The 12,163-nt window shown below is 41.7% G+C and overlaps 1 pseudogene; it reads left to right on the forward strand.

Moving 5' to 3' along the window:
* Positions 1-113: 113 nt before the first annotated feature.
* On the forward strand, positions 114-10,029 carry LOC137298740 (uncharacterized; annotated as a pseudogene).
* Positions 10,030-12,163: the final 2,134 nt, after the last annotated feature.

Consider the following 12,163-nt stretch of genomic DNA (forward strand, 5'->3'; position numbering starts at 1 on the left):
ATCGATCTGCGCAATTGGGAACCGATGACATGTGTCAACCAAGTCAGCGAGCCTGACCAATCGATCCCGTTAGTCTCTTCTTACGACAAGCATAGTCGCTTTTTGTGGCAAGGATGTGGTTGCTGAAGGCCTGTTTCATCCCGGGACCTTCGCAGATCAAATTAGATAGAAATGAACGATATTCTAGAAGAAACAATGTCAGAATTACTGGTATTCCTGAAATACAAGGGGAAGTTACCGACACGTTGGTCCTTGACTGGGCCACCAAGATCGGGGTTACACTGTCGCCAGAGGACATCGACATTAGCCACAGGGTACCGCGTTACCCACCCCCTCCACAGACCCCGGCTGGGCCCATCATCGTGATGTTTGTAAGCAACGCCTCCAAACGATCCTTACTCTCACAGAGGTCTAAGCTTAAACATCTACAAACAGGATCGCACAGACCTAACAAGAACAAGGGCCAAACTGGCCAAAGAAGCTAGAACTCTTGTCAGGAAGAAAAGAGTTCTTAATCAAAATGAAGGATGGGGGATTGAGGTAGGTATCCAACATCATGCAATTCAAGGAGGCATGCTGTGAAACCAGGCTGAAGATAACAATACAGTTAAGCCAAGAAAACAAGTAATAAAGTCATTATGTACAGTGTGATTCCTTTCCTTATACTGTGGAATATATACACAACAAACCCACGAAGGATTGTATCCCAATTATACTGAAGACAGAGCAACAATAATTGTTCAGTGTGCTATCAGAAACCACAGAGCTTCTACCTGTTTCGATGAATCAATGAAACTGTAAATTTTCATGGACACTCATGACTTTTACATGATCTATTATATTCCTTTGCAAGAAATATGTGTACTTGGGAGTAAAACAATGTTTGAGTCGTTCAAACTGTCATCAACATTCTCACGTGGATACCGTCATGATCTACATGTGACAATGCAATCTGACTGTTAAACTTTTGTGATATAATGTGACCATTATAATTAGCTACTGTACAAAGCAATTAATGTCTGACTAAAAAGACACAACCATCTTGTTATTATAAAGGTACATTGTATTTGACACATTTGCTGTAGATGCACAACTGTCTTGTCATTTATTTAGTTATAGGGATGAACAGGTGACATATTCTGCTTGAAGTGAAAGTGGAAAATTGTGTAATATTCATCTAAAACAAAGTTAGATCGAAGCAGAACATATTAGTTTATGTTATGTTAAGTTTACAAATTTTTGAGATGACAGGTATCAACATCATGTTATCGTAATATGACACTCTGTGTCATAAAAATCAGACCGAAATTGACTCTATCCTATACTTACGTCCAACAACTGCTGTTGAGTGGTGAGAATACTTATCATTGTGTCTAACCGAATGGTTGTGTTTGCCTCGCAAGTACCTTGCTATTTCCAACATCTTAGGTTGGGCACTATCAACCTCTAATCTGCTATGGTACAATTTCCCTTCACGGTAAAGCTACTTAGAAACAGTTTTGTCTACTCACATGGAACATTTTTGTCGTCCAATCTTTTGTATTTTCCCACGTCTTTGCCATGTTTAAATTTGATCTACTGAGAGTATCTGCTCTGAGTTAGGGTTTATCTACTTACCAGTCTATATACTACGCCCGTCAAAGACTTGGTTATATGTAGATACAGGTGAATGTATGCGTGTGTATACCTATGCATGCACATGTGTGTATATTTGAATATGTGTGAGTGTGCATACACACATTTATATGTATGTTTGTGTGCGTGCTTGTGTATGTGTGCGTGCACGTATGTGAACGTACATGTGTGTGAGTATGCCTGTGTATATACATGTAATAACGTGTCTATATGTGTATGTATGTGGGTGTATAATCCTAGGTGTGTGTGTGTATTTTCATATTACCTCAAAACATCTTAAACATAGACAGTATTGACAAGACTGAGCTTACTGTGTCACTAATGGGGATTTTATACCTTATAACTCGCCCAAGGTATCGTCCTCTGCAATACGTTTGTTAATGATTTAAGCATATATGAATATACTTACTTATATTGTGACAGACTAAATGTACTTACATAAACTCGGTATCCTAATCCATTACAGATAGCTAACCGCTGGAGTTGTGATGTTTATCTTATGTCGGAAATGCACGTTCTGAAATGCATTATGTAATCGTCGCGTTCAAACGGAGAAGATATTACTGTCTTCATCACAGAGATTCTGTTTACATTTTACAAGACATTCAGTTTAACATCCTTTATTAATGTTGTTCAGCACTTGTATTGTATCCTGATCGACAATCCCAAAGTTTTCTTTGTATCTTGGATTCTCAGTTGAGACGATCAAGAACATTTTTTCTCACTTGTTCTGAAATTCATGTCTGTATGCTTATGCATATATGCACCTGGACACGCATGTGTGTGAGTATGCATGTGTGTGTGTGTGTGTGTGTGTGTGTGTGTGTGTGTGTGTGTGTGTGTGTGTGTGTGTGTGTGTGTGTGTGTGTGTGTGTGTGTGAATGTATGTATAAGTGTATGTATATCGGCGCGTATGCATCTATGTGTTTGTGCAGACTTTGCACATCTACAATATTAAAGAGACATTCATCCTTTGGGATCACTAACGCAGACTGTGTGCCTCATAACCTTCCCTGTCGCCCTTTGCTATAACTCTGTAAATGATTTAAGCATGTATTGTATTGTATCCTGATCGATAATCCCGAAGTTTTCTTTGTATCCAGGTTTCTCAGTTGAGAACATTATGAATATTTTTTCTCACTTATTTTTATGATTTGGTTTTCGTTTCTATTTGATAACAGAACTCTTCTCATGTTTTGGTTTTCAGTTCTATTTGATAACAGAATAAACGTTGTAGCTAGACATTGAATCAAAACAGAACTATATGCGAAACCTTTGACAGTGTTGGTGTATGGCTAGTATACAGTTACGTACCACCATTACCCGCTGCTTGTTTGTTTGATTACCAATTTATGGATTTTGATGTCAGCTGAAATATCACAATAGAGACAGACAGTGGATACTTTTGCTTCAGCTCTCCATTCCATTCATATAAATTTGCACTTTATCTACATTTATTCAAATTTAGATATATGTATGGTACTCGTGTTTCGTTGATGGTTTCTTTATTGATATTGTGTTGTGGAGATATCCATCCCAACCCAGGACCTAAATGTCTAAAAGATTGTCCTCTTAAACGTCCGTAGCCTCAAAGATAAATCAGATGTTTGAAGAACTGAACTAGGAGACTATGATGTTATATGCCTAACAGAAACTTGGCTAACTTTAGACTCAAACAACATCGATGTAGGAATGCCTGGCTTCCACCTTCCATTTCGTAAAGACCGGCACACTCGTGGCGGCGGCCGCGGTGTGGCAGTCTATGTGAAAGACACTATTTGTGCTTCTTTAATGAATGATTTGGATGTAGTCGGGCTTGGGGCAATATGGATACAAATTAAATGTAAAATAAGAAACTATCTGATTGGGACATTTTATTGCGCCGATTGGAGTTCCGAATATTAGAATTTGATTAATGAATCAATAGGTAACGCAGTTGATCTTAATATGCAGACAATCATAACCGGTGATTTTAATATTGAATTCTTAAGTGTAATAATAAAAAGTAGACTATATAGAAAGTTATTACGGCCTTCGGCAAATAACAAGAAATCATACTAGAATAACCCAAAACAGCAAAACGTTGATCGACTTAATATTTGTATCCTACGTCGACGTTGTCAAACGTTGTAGTGACCACTGTCCGGTATTTTTCAGTATAATAGAAGCCGTACAATAAAGTAATTCGTTTAAAAGGAAAATCTATGATTATTCCGCAACAGATGTTAATGGTATGAATGAAAGTATCAAAGGGATAAACTCAAATACGCTTTATTCTTCGCAGAGCGTTGATAAAACTACGGAAAATCTCACAACCTTATTATCATTATATTGTTTAACGTGAATGAATATATCCCAAATAAACCTATAACAGTTAGAACTAAAGATCCGGCTTGGATGAATAACGAAATCAGATCAGATTGAAAAAAAACCGAAACCGTCCTGATTGGTTTAAGTTCAGAATGCTCCATAACAAAATAGTTTCAAGTGTTAGAAGTGCAAAACGTGCCTAAGATGCTAAAGATGACGAAACTATAAATAACGCTGATAATATGGTACTAAAATGTGGTGGCGATTACTTAAGAGTTATGTAAAAAACAAACAGCAAAACATCGTTTCCATCAATTGTCAGCGATGACGTCGTTTATGACAATGAACAAGATATCGCTGATGTATTCAACTCGTTTTTCTCAGAGCAATCGAAAGTAGTTGATCCTAACAAAAGTTTGCCTGATATCAAACCGAGGGAAATCGGTCATACTTTGTCATCAGTTACAATAGGTAATGGAGATGTTCGTGATATTCTGTTGAGCGTAGACACATCTAAAGCCACGGGGCCCGATGGCATTGGAATTATTGTGTTAACATTAAACTCTGACTCTCTACCGCCGTTGTTAACTAAGTTGTTTATCCTCTCCATTCGTAATAAAACTTTCCCTTCATCTTGGAAATTAGCCTCGGTAATATCGCTTCGTAAGAAGGTGATGAACACGTGTGTTCAAATTATAGGCCTGTTGCGCTAACTAGCTGTGTAGCTAAAGCGTTTGAAAAATGCGTTTTTAAATATGTCTTCAAATTCTTCAGAGATAATACTCTCTGAAGCTTGCAATCTGGATCTGTGTCTGGCGATTCTACAATAAATCAGTTAACGTATCTTTATAACTTTATCGCTGGTGCAGTAGACCAAGGATAGGAAATTAGAGCCGTATTTTCTGACATAAGCAAAGCTCTTGACAGAGATTGGAACCGGCGCCAATATTAGTAGTGGTTGGCAGTTATGATGTCCGCGGTTGCTCCCCTTCCCCTGTTTCGTAACATGTCCGCCTGATTAAACACGTGTGTTCCGGTGTGAAGGTATCGGTATGATATTGGTCTAACTGGCGTGGTGGCAGCGTGGATACGTATTCACCCTTCTGTAAAGTCAGAATTTTCTGGTTAAGACCCATTCAAGACGAAACCGTAGCGTCACGCTCTCACTGGTGTCAATGTCGCAATTGATCTGGATAGGCACACATTAGTATCGTTCAGCGTGTTGTCATAATGGCACAAACACACAGGGCTCCAAAACAATGGATCCTTACCAAAAATGAAACCATTAATTCTTTCGAAGGTTGGAAACAAAACTTACTGTACACATTGTCCACAGATGCAGCGTTTTCCCCATTGTTAGAAGCGGGTGTAACTTGGCTGAAGAAATCTCGTGCCAACCCGAACAGGGGTTTTACAAATGATGGAGAAAATGTCGCTGTCGCTCAACGCAAAACAGCAGTACAAAAAGTCACTACTTTAGAACTTATGCTCGGCCAAATCGCAAACTACTGCCCTGTCATATCGAGAAACACCATAGTGAAAAATTCTACCTCTTTACCGTACATATGGCAGTCAATTCGCCTCCATTTTGGTTTTCAATCAACCGGGGGTCATTTTCTTGACTTTGGTGACATTCATTTGGGAGTAGATGAGAGACCGGAGGATTTGTATCAACGCCTGACAGCTTTCATAGAGGACAATTTACTTCTACGTGACTCAGGCATTACTCACCATGGCGAGGCGATTGCCGAGGACGAAGAAGCCTCTCCTACCGTAGAAAACCTAATAGTGCTTACTTGGTTGCGATTGTTACACAAAGACCTCCCCCGTTTAGTGAAACAGAGATATGGGACGGAGTTACGTTCACGCACATTAGCGTCAATCAAACCCGAAATTTCTCAGGCCTTAGACTCCTTACTAGATGAGATACGTACATCAGAGGATGTGAAAGTAATGCGCTCTCAGACATCCACTCGTAACCAGTACACAAAACATTCGTCCACGACTCAGCGGTTCAAATCTTGTCCACTTTGTACAGCAGCAAAGCGCGCTAGTGTGAATCACTTCCTAAGTGAGTGCAAATTCTTGCCCGACCGAGATCGCAAGTATATCATGAAAGCACGGCAAATTGCACACATTTTGGACGACGTGCCCTCCAGTGACGAGGAAAATACATGTCATGATACAGATGCACCTATTGCTAATGACCCTAGTAGTACTACAACATCGGCAAGACGGGTCCATGTCGAGGAATCGCCATACATGGACGCTTTCTATCACCACATTTGCGTTCGCCTCACTCTTGACTCCGGTGCTACCGGCAACATGATCTCTGCCGATACTGCCAGGTATCTAGGTACCCCCATTAATAGGAGTACTCAGTCTGCAAGACAAGCTGATGGTACTTCAAAGCTGAAAATAGTCGGTGAAACAAAGTTCACTGTCCACAGAGATAACAGAGAGTTTTGTTTTGAGGGTCTGGTTGTAGAGTCTCTTGATGTCGGAATACTCGCCGGTATACCCTTTTTGTCACAAAACGACATTACAATACGCCCTGCACTCAAGCTTATCATTTTTTCGGATAACACTAGCATTTGTTACAAGTCTGATGAGAACCCAGACATACACACGGTGAGAAGAGCCGTCGTAGTGAGAGCTCCTGAAAATGCAACAACCATATGGCCAGGTGAATACCTGGAGGTTTCCGTGCCCGTGGAATACAAACATGAACACTTTGTTGCAGTTGAACCCCGTGAAGACACTAGACGTTCCTGTTCATCACTATCCAACTTGTGCCCCCCCCCCCCCCCCCCCCTAGCATTTTGCCATGTTTGTCCGGTCGTGTAAGGATACTGAATATGTCCGATCACCCTCAGACTCTGAGGAAAAACGAACATTTTTGCTCTGTACGTGGAGTCACGACGACAGATTCATATGACACCGTCCAGCCCAACACACCAGCTACTAACTCATCACACCATGCCACTGGATTTTGCTCTGACAGTGTACAAGTCGATCCACATGACATACTCCCAGAGGACGTTTCATACAAGTTTCGTCAACTTATCTGCCAATATGATGAAGTATTTCAGCCAATTGCGAAAGGATACAATGGAGCATCAGGCCCATTCCAGGCTACAGTCAATATGGGACCTGTACTACCTCCCCAACGGAAGGGACGGTTGCCGCAATATTCAAGAGGTCGTCTCGTAGAGTTACAGCAAATGTTTGATGATCTAGAGTCAAAGGGAGTATTCAAACGCCCTGAAGATGTGGGAGTGAACGTGGAATACTTAAACCCGTCTTTCTTGGTCAAGAAACCATCTGGTGGATTCCGTCTGGTAACATCCTTTGGAGATGTGGGACGCTACAGCAAACCTCAGCCGTCATTGCTTCCGGATGTGGACTCTACTTTGCGACAAATTAGTCAATGGAAGTATCTAGTCACCACAGACCTATCCAGTGCATTCTATCAAATACCCCTATCGAGAAACTCTATGAAATATTGTGGAGTGGCAACACCATTTGGAGGTGTCAGGGTATACGTACGATCAGCCATGGGAATGCCGGGCAGTGAGACTGCTTTGGAGGAACTCATGTGTCGGGTACTTGGCGACCTCATTGCAAAAGGAATAGTGGCAAAGCTCGCTGACGATCTGTATTGTGGCGGATCTACACCTGAAGAGCTTTTGGACAACTGGAAGTCGGTTCTACAAGCCCTCCAGAAGAACAACTTAAAGCTTTCCCCCAAGAAAACATTCATTGCTCCACGATCAGTCACCATCCTTGGATGGAAGTGGCAAGATGGATGTATTCAAGCAAGTCCCCATCGAATCGCAACCCTATCTTCTTGCAGTCTCCCCAAAACTGTCTCTGGCCTCAGGTCATTCATTGGAGCTTACAAGGTCTTGTCTCGCGTTCTCCCCCAATGTGCACCCACAATAGGTCCTCTTGATGCTCTTACCGCAGGACGACAGTCGGGTGATAAGATAGATTGGACGACTGATCAAGTCGAAACCTTTCAGTCAGCTCAGAAGTCATTAGCCATGAACAAGACAATCACCCTCCCATGCTCAGATGATGTATTGTGGATTGTGACAGATGGAGCCCTGAGAAAGCCTGGTATTGCTGCCACAATGTACGTGGTCAGGAATGGCAAGACAAAACTGGCAGGCTTCTTCAGTGCCAAGCTGAAACCGCGACAAGTTTCATGGATACCTTGTGAAATAGAGGCATTATCGATTGCTGCTGCGATTCGGCATTTCAGTCCTTATTTGATCCAGTCTCGTCACAAGTCTCATGTGCTGACAGACAGCAAGCCATGTGTCCTTGCCTTTCGAAAGTTATGTCGAGGGGAGTTCTCAACCAGCCCGAGAGTGTCAACTTTCTTATCTGTCGTGAGCCAGTATCAAGCTACTATCGATCACCTTGCAGGTGCATCCAATGTCCCGTCTGATTTTGCCAGCAGAAACGCTCCAGATTGCTCAGATCAGTCTTGTCAGATATGCTCTTTTATTGACACCATGGAAGAATCCGTTGCAAGGAGTACCTCTGTCGAAGACATTGTGTCCGGAAAAGTACGACTACCCTTCATGACTCGCACCACATGGCGTTCCTTACAAAGTGAGTGTGGTGATCTAAGACGTACCCATGCGCATCTGCTACAGGGTACACGTCCTTCCAAGAAACTGACCAATATCAAAGACATCAAACGCTACCTCGCTGTTGCTACAATTGCAAAAGACGGACTGTTGGTTGTCAGGTATGCTGATCCCCTGCAACCTCCAAGAGAATGCATCATTATTCCCCGCCAGATTGTCGACGGAGTCATAACTGCCTTGCATCTCAAGCTCAACCATCCCTCTGCTTACCAACTGAAAAAGGTCCTTCATAGGTACTTCTATGCTCTTGATTTTGACAAGACAATTGAACGCATCTCTTCAACATGTCACCAGTGCGCTGCCCTCAAACAAGCACCTGTAGTGACCTTAGAACAGTCCACTTCTGAGCCACCAGAAGTAGTTGGAGTTTCATACGCAGCTGATGTGATGCGTCGTGAGCGTCAGATGATCTTTGTCCTGAGGGAATGTGTGTCATCATTTACCCTTGCATGTCTCATTGAGGATGAGAAGGCTTGCACATTGCGTGATGCTCTCGTTCGCTTATGTGTCGGAATGTGTCCCCTAGATGGACCAAGATGCGTAGTCCGTGTTGATCCAGCTCCAGGATTTCTTGCCTTACACAATGACCCCTTGCTGTCGAAACACAGAATGACACTTGAAATTGGTCGCGTCAAAAATGTCAACAAAAACCCAGTAGCTGAAAGAGCTATTCAAGAACTAGAGTTAGAAATTCTGAGAACCGATCCATCAAGGGGTGCCATCTCTTCCACGGCCCTAGCAGTAGCAGTCGCCTCATTGAACTCGCGCATTCGTCACGGCGGGCTTTCGGCTCGTGAGATTTGGACTCAACGAGATCAATTTTCTCACCAGCAATTCCCCATGTCAGACAGAGCATTGATATCCTCTCAACACGATTCTCGCTTGAAGAACCATCCCCACAGTGTCAAAGCCAAAAGTGACAACGGCGTGTTTCCATTACCTCCTGTGTTAAAAGTTGGGTGACATTGTCTACTTGAAGTCTGATAGAAACAAGGCGTGTTCTCGTTCAAGATATATCGTCTCCAATATTGATGGCCCATGGTGCGATGTGCGTAAATTTGTTGGAGTACAGCTACGCGACACAGCATACCGTATTCACTCCTCAGATTGCTATCTTGTTCCACCTACACTTCAAGAGCCGCAGGTCACTCAGGAAGAAGACCGAGAGGAGCCTAGTGTACCTGTTGTTACTGATACAGATCAGGAGGTTAATATGAACCCCACAGTGATCCATCACCCAGTGATTCCCAGTGAAATTGATCCCCTGTTTAGCCATGACCTTCCACCAAGCTCGGAACCTCCTTCAGAGATAGTACAGCCTCCAGAGCCTCTTCCAGACACTGACCCTGCACAGACGTGTAGTCGTCCTAAGCGCAACAGGAAGAGTCCATCTTACCTTCAGGATTTTGTGTTGGATCTTTGAGTTTTGTGTTTTCAATTGGGGCAGAATAATCCCCAAGAACCAGAGGGTAGTCTGTCCTATGATGGTTCTTTACTAGTTTTTGTATTTGTGTTCACATTGTGTTAGTTGCTCAAGTGTGTATTACTTGGACCCATTGAGTATGCAAAGGGACTAAATAATCCCCACATTACTGACGTTTGTTTATCCAGTGTTGGTTCCTTTAAACTGTTCTAGCTCTTGTTGTTTCATACCAGTGACACTTATTATAACAGTGAAGTCAATGACTTTTAATCATTCCTTACAACTTCGCGTTAAACAGCAGTTATATGTTGTATCTGTTAAGGGTGACCCAACTCCTATCTTTAAGAGAAAAAAGGTGGTCACGCCAATATTAGTAGTGGTTGGCAGTTATGATGTCCGCGGTTGCTCCCCTTCCCCTGTTTCGTAACATGTCCGCCTGATTAAACACGTGTGTTCCGGTGTGAAGGTATCGGTATGATATTGGTCTAACTGGCGCGGGGCATTATTCATAAACTTCATGTTTATGGTACAAGGGTTACCCTCTTAGAATGGTTCGAAAGTTACCTAGATAGCAGAATGCAAAGAGTGGTAATAAATGGTTAGAGTTCAGATATTAAAACAGTGGAAGCTGGTGTTCCCCAAGGTTCCGTCTTAGGTCCGCTTCTGTTTATCATCTATATTAATGACATTGTTGACGGTATAGATAACAACATTCGCCTCTTTGCAGGATATATACGATACTAGATGACCAAGTCACAGCAGCCGCAACTTTAAACAGACATATGGCAAAAATTCAGATGGGCTAAAAATGGCAAGTTATTTTTAATCCTAGTAAGACTGAAAGTATAACATGCACTCGAAAAACGCCCAATTTATTAATGAATGGCGAAGTTATTAAAAAAGTTGACAACCATAAACATCTAGGTATTACACTTCCAAGTGTTACGAGTGTATATTTCCTGTATATTTTTTTTATTAATTAAGTATTAATTATTATCGGGTCACAATGTTTAGTGTTTTGAATAGTAAATATTATGGGTCACATTTCGTTTTAATATCTGGTCGACACTTTTAGCATTCTGGCATTCCGGAATTTACCTGCTCCTAGTTTTCAATGTTTCACTTCCGGGATACTGTTTCGAGACCATTCTACACTGTTGACGATGTTAGTTTGTGCCCGAACGTTCGGGAAGTGGCTTAGTTTATATATAAATAGGCTGGTTGCCGTGGGGAGGCGACACTCTCACTGATATTCATTCCTATCTGCTGGATTTACACCTCTGCCAACACTTGAAATCCTGTCTACATTATCTGTTGTCACCAATCGCTTTGTTTATATTACATTTTGCCATAGCTGTTCCCTCTCACATTAGTCCTAGGCCAAATGTTAGAAAAGTCCCTATCTTTTAGGATCTCTCAGCAGCAGTAAACGTGTTATTCAGTAATTGGTATGACACCTCCCACCCGCCAAAAATTCTTGTTGATGTGGAACTAGCAACAGGAGGTATCAGGTTACTAAAAACTAACTGGGTTCAGTCCACTGTTGAAACAGTGTCCACATGTTCATAAACAAACTGCTTGAGAATTGATCACATTGTCTAATGTGTGGTGACAAGCACTGGTGTTCAGCATGGTCAAGATATGCAGTATGGGTGATAAGGCTGGGTGTATCATATTACCTGATTTTCATGATATCTCTACATTTGGCCTAGGAGTAACATCAAGACTTTGGTGAGTTTGATATATTGTATTTTTGTGACCCACTGACTTGGATTTTGTCTCTCTTGAAATGTATTTGTAATCAGCATTGATATATTGACTTGTGACTCGGTATATCTCGCTTTCGTGGTTTAACAATATATTATTTGAACGTAAACAACTTGTCTTTGTTCTGTTTTGCTGGTTTACAAGGGGATTTCGTAAATAGTTTGTCACGGCAAATTTTTAACCGTAATACAAGCGATTGTTCTTGGAAAGTTCATATAGGCGACATGATAAAGAAAAATAGTCCAATGATCAATTGTCTGAAACGTTTGAAATACCGTTTATCTCGGAAAACTCTAAATACCTTTCATAATCCCTTTATCTTACCACTTTTTGACTACTGCAGTCATGTCTGGGATAATTGTACGAT

The sequence above is a fragment of the Haliotis asinina genome, chromosome 10, assembly GCF_037392515.1.
Source record: "Haliotis asinina isolate JCU_RB_2024 chromosome 10, JCU_Hal_asi_v2, whole genome shotgun sequence".
Lineage (NCBI taxonomy): Eukaryota > Metazoa > Mollusca > Gastropoda > Lepetellida > Haliotidae > Haliotis > Haliotis asinina.